Genomic DNA, 13,166 nt, shown 5'->3' with positions numbered 1-13,166 from the left:
CGGGTTGCCCTTTGAGCAAATCCAGGCGTTTGTGTTGCGTCACTATTTCTCTGCATTGCAACCACTCTTGAATAAACTATAATAATTTCTCTCAAAAAGGGTGGATTGCTTTGCTTTCCGCCCTCCTGGAGGTAACGGGGCACAGACACTGTGACAAACAGTAGCTCTGCGGTTGCAAAACCCCGTGGTGTTAGTTTAGTATTCACATAGTTGCCAGACAGTGGTTAGTGCGGAGCTGTCAGACAGATTTAGGCTCTTTGTCAAATCTGTCACGGCCGTGTTTGGGGCCCTAAAGGAGTGTGACACACTGGTCCCCTGTCACAGAGATCTGATCCACCACGTGATGGAATCCCAGTGGGGTGAATATATTGTAATCCCCTGGTAATCCCTGCGTGGCGTCATGGCCTACGGCTTTATTGTAGAGTGTGCATTTATCAAGAGATTTGGTTATTGCACAAGGTTTTGCTGTTGCTATGTTGTTTTACTTCCTGTGTTGTGTTTCCTGTGTATGAGTGAGTGTGGAGATTTTTTTATTTTTTGTTTTTTATGTTACCAGTCTTTGAATAACACAAAGTAACACAATTGCTATATAAACCGTAAACATATTTCTCTCTCATCTCATGTCTACATCCTCCTAAAAATATTTTCAGCTTTGTCTTGCAATGTAAATGTGTAAAGTAAGCAAATACCTAATGTGAGATAGTAATTTCTATTATTTAATTATATAATAAATATTAAACAGAATTCAGATTATGCCCTGCAAGACCAGGCTTTGGTAGGAGCTGTATTTGACATGTTTTCTTGACCTTTTTTTCAGGAATCTCTAAAGAAATTAGATCAGAGTAATGATTCAGACTTTAGTGTTGGTACGTGCCATCTGAGCACTAAACTGCACTGCACATATTTGTGTCGCATGAGCAGCGCTAGCAGCTTGTGCTCCAAAGTCGGTCACGTCTGCTCTGCTACCTTTGGAAAAACCACCTCCAGCGTCAGGTGTCGGGCACGGCCGGTGTAAAACATTAAAGCAAAGAATTATGTGTGAGCAGAAAACACAAGCAGATAGCAGACAGGCCGGCTATAGGGGAGCAGGAACACTCGTGTCGTACGTAACTAGAATATTTATCATTGGATTGTTTTTCTCCGGTCACGTCATATACTGAAATCCAAACAAAAGAGAAGCTGAGTGCACTGTGTCCTACATGTGATTCTCCTGGTAGGTGCTGCCTCATAAATCATTTTGCAAATTGATTGCTCACCACTCGGAGAGGGCATGTGCCACGCTCCTCTCAATGACATTATCCATGTTTCAGCTGTGACAGCAGTGGAATAGTTTAGGGTTAATGTCGTTGACGAGAAGCAACGTACACGTGGTCAAAATGCTTAAAAAGCTCTGACCTTCCATGTGTTAAATCAAGGCAGGGGGAAACAGCCGAGAAAGATACACGAAGGACAAAATCCAGAGGTGGTGGATGTAGAATTAAACCAAACAGGGATTGAGTCATCAATTTCTTCCTGACGTCAGTGTGACGTCAGTGTGCTTGTAATGACAAGTGTTAGAGGATAACAACACACAGGAATCCAACCACTCAAGAACCAACAAGAGGTTTGTTGCCTCGTTGATGTGGTTTGGGATTGAAAAGTCTACATTTGAGAAAACCTCCTTTAACACCAACATGCAATAAGCTCAACACACATCAAGCAAGTTTATGCCATATAAACCAACACAAACTGGCCAGGATTACTGCATACCAACAACAACAAAAAAATAATATGTATCAACACAGTTTTTTGACAAAACTTGCACTCAATCATTTTGTTTTTGTGAAATGAATGTGGGACATGTGGGTCATTTTCATTAGAAAACTAATTCATTTTTGATTAAAATGAATCATGTGCGCAATGTTTTTGTCGTGAATTGTGTTGGTGGTCTGGCAACCCATGCTGCTCTGAGTGTGTCGAGCTTTATTTATGTGACCTGGTAAAGTGAGGTGGGCTCGACATTGCTCCACCTAAGCACTTTACTAGCACTGCAAATGCGTCATAGTTATTAGCATAGGTGAAAAAAAAAATACAAAAAAAACACAAGGAAGTGACACTTTCTGAGTGCTTTCAACATCCTGACCCCGGATCTCCAGCCACTTTATGGCACTTTTCCATTATACAGTTCTAGCACAGTTATATCACCCTATTACTGATACCACCTGGTACCTGATGCTTTTTTTTTTCAGTGCCTGTTCTGGCGAGGTTCCAAGCGAGCTGAATCAATACTAAAAATGTGACATCAACAGACTGCCGATCACTAATTGGTCAGAGAGCGTCGTCACTGGAAGAGTCATGAGCGCGACGCCCGACACAAGAATAAATGTGATGCAGTGTGAGGTGTCTCTGGTGTCCCTCAGGGTTCTATTGTAGGCCCCTTCAATGCCAAACTGTAGATCAGTGAAAAAAGAATTAAAAATCCCTGAAAACATGCGTTGATCTCCAACATTTAGCAAATTAAAATGTCTAAAATTTCAATATTTAACAGCGGAGTCTGGTGTATTTAGTGACAGCACAGCTGAAAGCTGAATCCCGACCCGTTCAGTCGTATTTCAGTTCAGTTCCAGTCATACAGGAACAAATCTTTTTAATGAACTGATTCTAATGATTCAGTTACACCAAAAACAACTGCTTTGCCCGTCACTAGTTTGTGTGTTTGTGTCGTGTATAAAACATCACAGCAAAAATGGATGGAAAAATTACGTGCCTGATGCCAATCCGAGTAGAGCCAAGTAATACTAGAACTGTAAAATGGAAAGGCGCCATTAGAGGGCATGAGTCTAGTGCTGTCAAGAGATTAAAACAATTGAGCGATTAATAAATTGTGATCTTTAATTAATTGATTAATCGCACCTAAAAATTACTCATTAAAATTCATTATTACATCATTGAGGCAGATCAAAAGATTGGTATATAACAAAAAAGTGGCATTTATTGTTTTAACAAACTTGAACAGATGCAGCCCTCTACATTCCGATGTGTTCTTTTGTCAAACTCTAATTAGAAAATACAAATTAAAAATAAAACATCAGGTCCATAAAAAGTAGCCTGTCGGTCACAGACTTGCTCATATGTGGCGTGTTCTCCTCCGGTTTAGTTTTTAGTTGTAAGAGCTTTGCTATGGCTCGCTAAATTGCTAACCTCTTCGCTGCTAACGTTAGCTGTGGCTGCACTCGCGACTGGGTGCTTTGCATTGACATGGTAGCTGCTTTGATGGTAACCTTGTTACACAGAAGGCATATCACCTTTAACCTTTATTAATGGTGCCGTCTGGGCTTTTCTGAAATGTAAATGTCCCGTTCATTGGGCTGAGAACTCGCATACAGACACAGTAAAGTTAGAGACTAAAAATTAGATTAACATAACGTGCTAAATATGATTATAATTAGCAATTGACGCGATAATTTGACACCCATAAATAAGTCATCAGAAATAAATGATGTTAGCCTGATGCTAACGTTGCCACCACTGGTAACTGAAAGTTTCAGACAAGTAAGCAGATGTTACTGTCACAGCTTGGGCTTTTGTCGTTTTTGTCAGGCTTCCTTCTTCTTATGAACGATAGGTGATGAGTTGATGATGCAGGAAAAGACCCCACTGACACAGGACTCGTACCGAACAAAGGGATTTTATTTGGTTACAAGTCAGGCGTCAGAACCAAGCTCTGCAGCAGCTCGGGAGAATGTGTTCTTGCCGAATCTCCGAACAATTCTGCCCCAGAAAAGCAAAACTAACCTTATAAAGATTTTCTAGCATTCTTATTTGCAGGCATCACATTTTTCGACCCCCGCCTTTCTCCCGTTTCCATAATGCAACATACTTGAATCACAAGTCGGGTCTGGCTATACCATGCTGTCCTATGATCTTTAAATTGGACAATATCACCATTTAGTCAAACAAGAGACATCTATATTTCCTAACTAACCATATCCAAGACAGACCCTCAAGCTTCCTGTCCTATACAGGATGCCTATTGTAAAGTGTATGGTCTGAACTGTCATGTGTCTCATATTTACTTATTAATGTCAATCATCAATACATTTAAGTATTAAACATTAGCTGTGTTAATGTGTTCTTCTTAGTTCATATACTTTGGCAGATTTGTATGCAACTAACAAATCGTAATCTCAGACTTGGAGGCCTTTTCCTGCAGAACAACGTATATAAATTAATCATGAACAACAGCAGTTGACATCTGCAAAAACATGGCGAAAGTTTGGGGGGAAAAAAGTTTTAGTCGGACATCTAAGGAGATTTGAGCTCTTATTTTTCATCAGAGTCCGATCCAGGAGCCTCAAGTCACAAGATGAATATTCTCACCGAGGACCTCTCCTTTCTCTCGTATATTTTTCTCTCCAGGCCGTTTTTATTTCTCCCTCCGCTGCCCTCTTTTCTGTTTGAGGACACCTCTCGAGTGCAAATCCGCAGCACACTGACATAAACTGCACAGTATATCACAGATAACTGCGTCGCCTTACACTATCTGACTGCACAGATTAAAACCACTGGAGCCGCTCAGAAAATGATGTCGGTAATTTCTGTGTTTAGATCATTCCGGTGTGTCACCACTTACCTCAATCACGGGGGCATGAACGTGGGAAGTGGCTGTTTCCACAGATGTTAAACCCTTAGGCGCTGTTAAGAAAGCGGAAATATGTGCCGTTTTAATCATTTCAGCATCTGTTTAGGACGCACCTCGAACCACCTGCTCAGTCACATATGAATCTGTCTGAAATTATTCCTAGATACGATGTACAACAGAATTTCCTTAGACAAAGATTCTACGTTTCTTATTTCAATTGGCCTACAACAATGAAGAGATTGTTTACTAAATGAGTTACCAAGTATTTTGTTTCTTTATTTGTGATCATAGTGAATCAGAACTTTACATTTTTCTTTCCAGGAGTGTCAAGTAGATTTTATTATCGACGAAGATTCATAAATAGCAGCTCACCTACAACCACGAAGGGACTCGAACCCCCAATCTTCTGATCCGAAGTCAGACGCCTTGTCCATTAGGCCACGTGGTCACAATTTTTTAAATGAATGTAATCTTGTATCAGCTAACCTAAACTACCCAAACTGGTTCTTTTCATTAGTTTGTAAATTTAAATGTATAGAGGTTTATGACAATAAAGTTAGAGATAAATGACAATAAAGATCATGTAGAGCTAACGGGTGTCGTCTCAGAGGTCCTGCAGAGGTCCTACAGTTCAACTTGAACTGAAGCAGTTTATTAGTCGGTCAAATAATTGACCAACAGAAAGATAAGTAACATTTTTGAAATTACTCATAAACTGTCATTTTTAACAGGCTTTAAAACATTTGAGAACACGTCAGACTGTATGTGGTGTTTTTAACTGCATCTAACGACATTTAATTGATTACATTTAAGTATTTCTTAATCATAGAAATGATCAGCATAATATTTAATAATTAACACTGGGGCGAGCACGCAGACAAACCTCCACTGAGGCTGTTCAGTCTCTCCCAGTGTCACCACACGACCCCCGTCTCACTAGGAAAACAATTTATTCAGATTCAGATCACAAAAAAAATGTATTCATGTCTTCCACGGGTGATTTCCTCCAACATCCGCAGAACATTTCATCCAAATCTGTCCTTTACTTTTGTGACTTATGCCGCTCAAAATCAGGCAAACAATGAGAAAACAAGTTCCCCCGCGCCGGCACTGCACAGAACTACCTCCTCCTGCTTCGAGGAGTAAATGTGTTTGTCTGTGGCGCCTCCACACTGACACTGACACTTTGATAAACTCAACCGAGGATTAATGCAAATATCCACATCTGCATGTTTGGCCCCCGTCCATACTGTATATGCTTCTCCCCCTCAGCCGCAAATTGAATACTGTTGATAAGGTGAATACAATTTCCTGCACATATTGACACCTCTGCTCAGTATGTATTGCTCTGGCAGTCTCTGTGATTGGATTATGAACACACACATTCACATACCTGATATTTCTATTTCAATTCCCAGTAGTATAATACAGGTTTAAGTCTTAATGGGCTTTATTGTATAAACTCAACGTTTGCATCTCTCTAGGAGCCAAATTGAAAGAGGTTATAAATAGGAACCAAGGCCTTGCCTGGGCAGGGGTTTTTTCCGCCCGGATGCAAACTAGTTTTTGACAGTGTAAGTAACTGATATGTCTGTTTGCTTTTAAACTGCATCAAAACTATTGAAGACTAAGCCTTTGTCTCCGACTTTGATGAACAAACAAAACATTTTAGCGCGCCAAATATGGGTCACAGGGGCTTAAAGCGTTGGCTTAGTGTGACCATTTTCATTATTCTCCCGAGTTTTGTGTTGTTGTGTTGTGTCACGAGGGCTGTCCTGTTCAGTATGTGGGTGGGGTTTTGTGTGTATTTTTGTGTTTGAATGATAATTGGCAGAGTTACATTTCCTGAGTAAGTTTGAAGGCTGTCAAGCAAACCATTGGACAGTTATGGGATTAAAAGAGAGACAGAGGAACGTCTGGTTCCTTGCATTTGTAGATGGATGTTCTTTGTGTGATGACAATGCAAATAAACCAGAAGGAATCCAACCACTCAAGACCAGACAAGTCACTGCCTCCGTCATATGGTCAGATTTCAGGTAAATAAATGTCTGACGTTGCAGACCAGACTCAAAAAAACCTCATAAACCACTTACTCAAGAATCACAATAAAACCCTCCATAGAGAGAAGATACATGAAGGTGTTTGAGAATAAACGCATCCCAAACTCAAAGACTCAACATATAGACATTAAAAGTATCAGATCGTTTGACATCTACAAAGATATGGACACAATCTGAGAAATCGTCCGAGCGTGATAATGTGAGGAGATTTGAGCTTTGAGTTTTATCACCTGGCTTAAACCAGAATACACATATTAAATAACCATGAAGGACATCTTTGTTGCTTTTGAGAGAGTACAATGCAGGTTCAAGTCGTATCTTGTAGAATAAACTCTAGGTCTGGATCTTTTTTTATTTGTCCTGATAGGGAACATATGAATTATAAACATATTTTTAAAAAAAAACCTTATGATTTGCTGAGGTGTCAGCTTCTCCAACTGATTCCTGATGGAGGTGATGAATGTGAGGCTGCAGCAGTAAATACATCTGGCTGAGCAGCGAGGTCTCATCGGCGCGGTGTTTAATGACTCTGCCTCTACATTCTGGGCACGGCGCCTCTGCTGCAGCTGTTTAACAATGTGCACCTGTCCCATCTTCTGCTCCGTGATCAATACGCTCTGCCATGGATCTGCAGGCTGCTGCATCCCAGACCCGCATGTTGTCCTTCTCGGCGTCTTCCATCCGTCAAACTGCTGATGACCATTTCAAACCGAGCACGATTTCTGACGCCACACCGTCAAAACGCCATTCACCTATGACCTTTGTTGACCTCTAAAGGACAGCAGTTAGGCAAAAATACTAATGTGAATTTTATTCACCCTTCCTTGACTTTCACTTTAACTATCACTATCCTACTAAAGCTGCAATGCTCTGTAAGAGATAAATGAAAGGTTACATAAGAAGTGAGCCCACAGTCACAATTTCAGTGGTCGTTAAAGCTGCAGTGCGTAATCTATTGTTTTTAATTGTCAGTTGTTGTGGATGTTTGTTATCATTAATCTGTGGGGAGAGAAAATCCTTTAACATCATTTTTCTGCTGTAGAGAATGGATGGATGGATGGATGGATGGACCCTCAAAGGGAAATTCCTCTCTGCATTGAGCTCATCCTCGCCCGGTTACAAGCCAAGTTCCCTTTCCACTTGGCCATGGGCTATATTGTTAGCAGACACTACAGGCCAAGCATTAGGCCTGCCCACCACCACAAGCAGAGACCACCTCTTTTTTTTGGTTCCTGAATGTTTAAAATGATGTTAGACACTGAAAAAGTTTCTCCTCGATTTACTGTCTTAGAGCCCAGAGATGGAGAGACCAGCGTCACCGAGAAAACTCTCTAGATCAGTCATCGCTGTCAGAATAAATAGCTATTTAACACAGATTCAAACAGAAAAGTCTTATCACTGACAACAGATTTAAACCCCCCACTTACATAAGAGTCAGGTTTCATTCACCAGCACATCAATACGTCGGTCATGTCTCGTTATATCTTCCACCTGTATAAATATGATTAACTAAGCTCTGATTAAAAGAACACAGTCGTCCTGATCTCTTTAAATCCACAGCCATTAAACTAATCTTTAGATTAATCAAAAATCATGGGTACAATGAGAACAGGGAGAGATACGAGCAAAAAATAAATCTGGATCAGACGGCTTGACATAGTTGGCATGTGCCCAACTGTCGGGTTCAGTGTCATATAGTACATATTTCTTTAATTTATTTTAAACTACACAAAATATATCACAAAGATTGAATAGCTGTGGTTATTATACTCCTCACAACAAATGTCAAATGTCCATGAGTTATGTATTAATGTCCATGAGTTATTTCTATTGGAAAAATATTAAAAGTACATGAAACATTGAGAAAATTAAAGTTAAAGGGATAGTTCAGGTGTGCTTACAGCAATTAATGTCTCATCCACTCAAAGGGACAAGGGGAAAACTTTAGGATACAGTATGTTTTGCTGCTTTATCTCGCCGTTAGACTTTTGTGACTGGAAAGTAAGGTTTGTGTGGGACTTTTTTAAATTATGGCTCACCAAATTCCATATTTAAATCACGGCATAGAGTTGTTGATCCTCTCACTGCCTTCATCAGTGATTTGAAATGTGTTCGTTTTTTACTTCAATGTTTGGTTTTACCCGAGTTCTACCTGAGTGACACAAACTAACCAAACAAGGCAACAGGAGACCAGTAACTCCTGTGTCCCTATTAGTAAAAAAAAACACAACTTTTTTCTATGGGTTTTGGTGCAGGAGAGTGAGCAGTTTACAAACGTCAGTTTCCAGTCAGAAAAAGACTTGTTTAATAGCAAGAAAAGTCGCAAACATATTTATATTTCACGAGTCTTGTCGTGATTAATGTTGGAAGTGGAAGTTTTTCACTGTGAGTGAAGACAAGACACATATTTCCAATTCACGTGAGGTCAAAGTCAATCAGTCATCATCATCATCATCATCATCATCATCATCTACCGCTTTATCCTCCACCAGAGGGTCACGGGGGGTGCTGTGCCAATCTCTGCTACATCGGGCGATAGGCGGGGTACACCCTGGACAGTTTGCCAGTCCATCGCAGGGCCACACACACAGTCAATTTTACCTAATCCCCACATTGCATGTTTTTGGACTGTGGGAGGAAGCCGGAGAACCCACGCACACACGGGGATAACATGCAAACTCCATGCAGAAAGGCCCTTGTTCCAACCGGGGCTCGAACCCGGGTCTTCTCGCTGCAAAGCGAGAGTGCTAACCACTACACCACCGTGTGGCCCTGAGGCCAAAGTAAGAATGAAAATATTTGGAACAATAAAACTAATCTAAACTAAGACAATTAAAACACCACCACCCGGCTGCACCTGCTAAGTTTGAATTAAGGCTAACAGGGAAATCAGCTAAAGCTAAAGCAAGCTAGAGCTCAGTGGTAGCTGCAAGCTAGCAGCCTTTTCCACTTCCTTGGAATAAAGTTGTGTTATGTAAATGTCCAGCACCTGCTATCTCCTGTTACCATTTTCATTTTGACCTTGGCACTTCTTCTTCTTCTACCTTGTCCTTGCCTCCAGAAACAAAAACGTACAATTTTTTTTTTTTTTTGAAACTATGCCAAATCTAGACTGTGTGACTTGGCTGCTTGTAGCTGGTTCTCTAAAAGAGTTTATAATGTTAGTGGTAGGCCACTACAGAGCCTGAATGAAGCAACAAACATCCCATTAGCTCTTTGACATGTACATCAAGACAACAACTGTATATTCATGAGGCTGAGTCTGGCACAGCTCCACATTGGCATTGCATGGTGCTGAGTTATGGACATAGAGTTAATAAATTGGGCATGACAACTCCTCGATTTCAGAAAACAAACATTAGACGATGATGTTCCACAAGCATGATCTCAGGCGCCAGTATAGAGCTCAGGAGCTATACTGTATGTGGGTTTGAAGAGTTGGTCAACACTTAAAATATCAGGATAAAAATCTAATTATATGCTGTGGGTCCAATAGGCCTAATATCTCTGATGAAAGCTAGAGTAAGTAAGTGTGGGCAAGCGAGTAATAGCAGGCTACGATTTCACTTTTTGTCTGTGGTTATTGTGAATTATCGCTGCACTTTTTCAGCCATTTCCCCATGACTTGCTAACTCGCTAAATATTGCAATATCACGCATAAAAATAAGTTGTGACTCATTAAGAAACGTCTGATTTCAATTAAATGCAAGGTGTTGCAAAATGGCGGTGAAAATAGTCAAATTGGCTCTTGTCAGGATTTATATTGTGGAGAGTTTTGTGTAAAGTACCTTAAAGTGATACTTGAGTAAAAGTACAAGTATCTTACCAGAAAATGACTTTGATAGAAGTTGAAGTCACTTTTTTTATAATATTACTTAAGTAAAAGTCTTAAAGTATATCACATTTACTGTACTTAAGTATCAAAAGAAATTTTAACTTAAGTTTTAGAAGTAAAAGTATTAAAAACATAAGGAGTTAGAATTAAGCCATTGTAGCACGAGTTATCTTTTCGTCTGGAAGGCTGTAGGTTCAATTCCTGGCTCTGCTAGTGTGTGTCCTCGAGCAACACACTTAACCCCATGTTGCAGTGTGTGAATGAGTATGAAAGATGCGTGAATGGGAAAACTGTAGTGCAAAGCAGCTCATACAGACCTACAGAAAAAGTTGCTGGAAATATAATGAACGAAGTACATATATGTGAATTTTGTTCTTTGTTACATTACAATACTGATTGTGAATTGGGTCAAAACTATTTTAAAAAAGCAGGAGCCCATACATCACATTTTTGGGAAACACTGCTCAAAGTTCTGACTGAATGTCCATAACAATCTGAAACAAATGTTGGTATTAGAGTTGAGTTTGAGTCTGTATTATACGTTAATGCTCATGAGACTACAGGGAAACATCCAGGAAAGGATGAAAAAGACGAGACTACATCATTATGTATGATGTTTGATCACAATATGCGGCTCCACAGTCCATTACAGCAGAACAGTGTGTGTACAATGTTTGTGGTGTACAGTTGCATATTAGCAAAGCACCGTTTAAGAACTGAATCCAAAGCAATTTGAAATGAACCTCGCTGGGACAGCAGAGTGTCCAAACAACTCTCGCCGTCACGCCATTAAGTTTTCAAATGTCCAATAAAATATTGATGCTCTCCGTGTTTGCTCACATAAACCCAGAACCCAGGAACAATCGTACTGCACTTTTCAAAGATCACCTCATGTGGTGGATAAGATGTATTGTTTTAGGCAAAATTGGAAGAAATGCAATGCCACAAATTGAAAAACAAAGTTAAAACACACTAGTTTTGCCTGTGAGTCGGAAAACAAATTGTTCTGCTGGACACATTTATGTTGAAATGTTTTATGTAAAAGCCTATACATGCCTGGAATTGTAACAAGGTGCCACAGCAAGAAATATTGTTGGTTTTTAATGACATTTGAGGCAGTTTGAGGATTTGTGATTTTTGTGGCAGCTGAATTCCTGAACAGCTGAGCTGCTTCTCCTTGTTGCCCAACTCTGAACCTGTCTGTTGATTTACTGCTCTGTGCTGGATGATGCAGTCTTCTGCATCACGGCCATGTGATAAATGGCACTCTGACGTTGTCATAGGAAAATGTGTTAAACCAAGTCAGTGTCCTGCAGCTTCTCCCACTGATGTGCGCCTGAAGTGAAACCGTAATGGAGGCTTTGCAGGGCAAACCAGTGGTGATTTATCTGTTCCCGTCGACCCCTGGAGACACAGACACATCAAACAGATTCACTCAGTGATATTAGGTTCTGTCACAAACCCCTCCCTCAGCTTTCACTGCTGCTCCTGCCTACATCTGTACTACTTTATACGTTTTCATTTGAAAACAGCATTTTCACTTTCTTATCGAAGTTATCTGCATCTATACCAACACACCTGGAAACATACGTGAGGCGTCCGTGCAAGGAAGCCGTTTCTCTTCGAGGACTTTACCATTCCAAACCGTATCGGAATGTACCAAACCCAACTGTACCATGATGGAAACACGGCTATAGGCAGTTGTTGGTACTGAGGTAGCAATCATTTCTCCAAAATAACTTGTATATGATTGGTCGAGCCTAAGTTATTAGCAGATTACTGATCAATAACTGACAATGAGGTGACACTGAAACTGAAAGACAGTGGTGATGATGAACTTGTGGTGGATAAGAATGAAACTGTATCATCGTAGAGGGTAGAAGGTAGTGTGGACAGCAGGAGTGTGTCCATGCAGAAAACCTGTGTTTTTAGCCTGTAGGGACAGAGAATCTACTCTATTTTTGAACCGAGGAAAAAGGTTTTAAACACAAATCAAAAAACTCCTGTGTGTTGTGAGCTAAAATTGTCAATTTTCTCTATGGGCTTTGGTGCGGGAGAGTGTGCCGTGACACAAACTTTAGTTTCCAGTTAGAAAAGGCTGTCTAAGGGCGAGATAAATAGATTTCTTTTAAGATAAAGTCAACTTAAGCTGGTGTAAAATCTATTAGTTGAGCCTTTTCCTGCAATCTCAGTCTGGTTGTCAGTGCAGTGACTATGAGTCATTACCTAACTACAGTTCAAAGTCGGAGGAGGGGTTAAAAGTGAAGACGGTCGTTAAATGTCTTGTAAATTTTCACACACAACTGCAATGAAACCAAAGAGCGTTCAGGCTTCGGCTCGTGTCTTATGAGCATTAACGGATTTAAATATTCAGGAGCAAAGTGGAGCTGAACTGAGCACATTTTCTGACTTTCCAGTATCAGACGGGTCGTGATCAGCAACTTTATAAATGCCACAGCAGATGGAAAGCCTCGCTCCCGCGCTTTATTACAGTGTTGTCTTTGAAATCCCATCAAGCGCTCCCCCCCCCTCTCTCTCTCTCTCCCTCTCTCTCTCTCTCACCAGCATATGCGATATAACCTTGATCATATACGTCTTTCGCGTTGCTTCACATTTGGACATGAAATAAAGTCCCAGCACTAAGATAATG

The 13,166-nt window shown here is 40.4% G+C and overlaps 1 protein-coding gene and 1 non-coding gene across 2 annotated transcripts in view; both read right to left on the bottom strand.

Annotated features, from left to right (window-relative positions):
- Positions 1-13,166, bottom strand: part of grin2ca (glutamate receptor, ionotropic, N-methyl D-aspartate 2Ca) — a 60,294-nt gene that overhangs the window by 37,064 nt on the left and 10,064 nt on the right. The gene's annotated exons all lie outside the window — the stretch shown is intronic.
- trnar-ucg (transfer RNA arginine (anticodon UCG)) lies at positions 4,997-5,069 on the bottom strand. The gene has a single exon. It is a non-coding gene; the product is annotated as a tRNA-Arg (tRNA).

The sequence above is a fragment of the Solea solea genome, chromosome 16 (genome assembly GCF_958295425.1).
Source record: "Solea solea chromosome 16, fSolSol10.1, whole genome shotgun sequence".
Taxonomy (NCBI): Eukaryota; Metazoa; Chordata; class Actinopteri; order Pleuronectiformes; family Soleidae; genus Solea; species Solea solea.
Note: the sequence above shows the minus strand (reverse complement) of the source record. Positions and strands in the feature narration are given on the sequence as shown.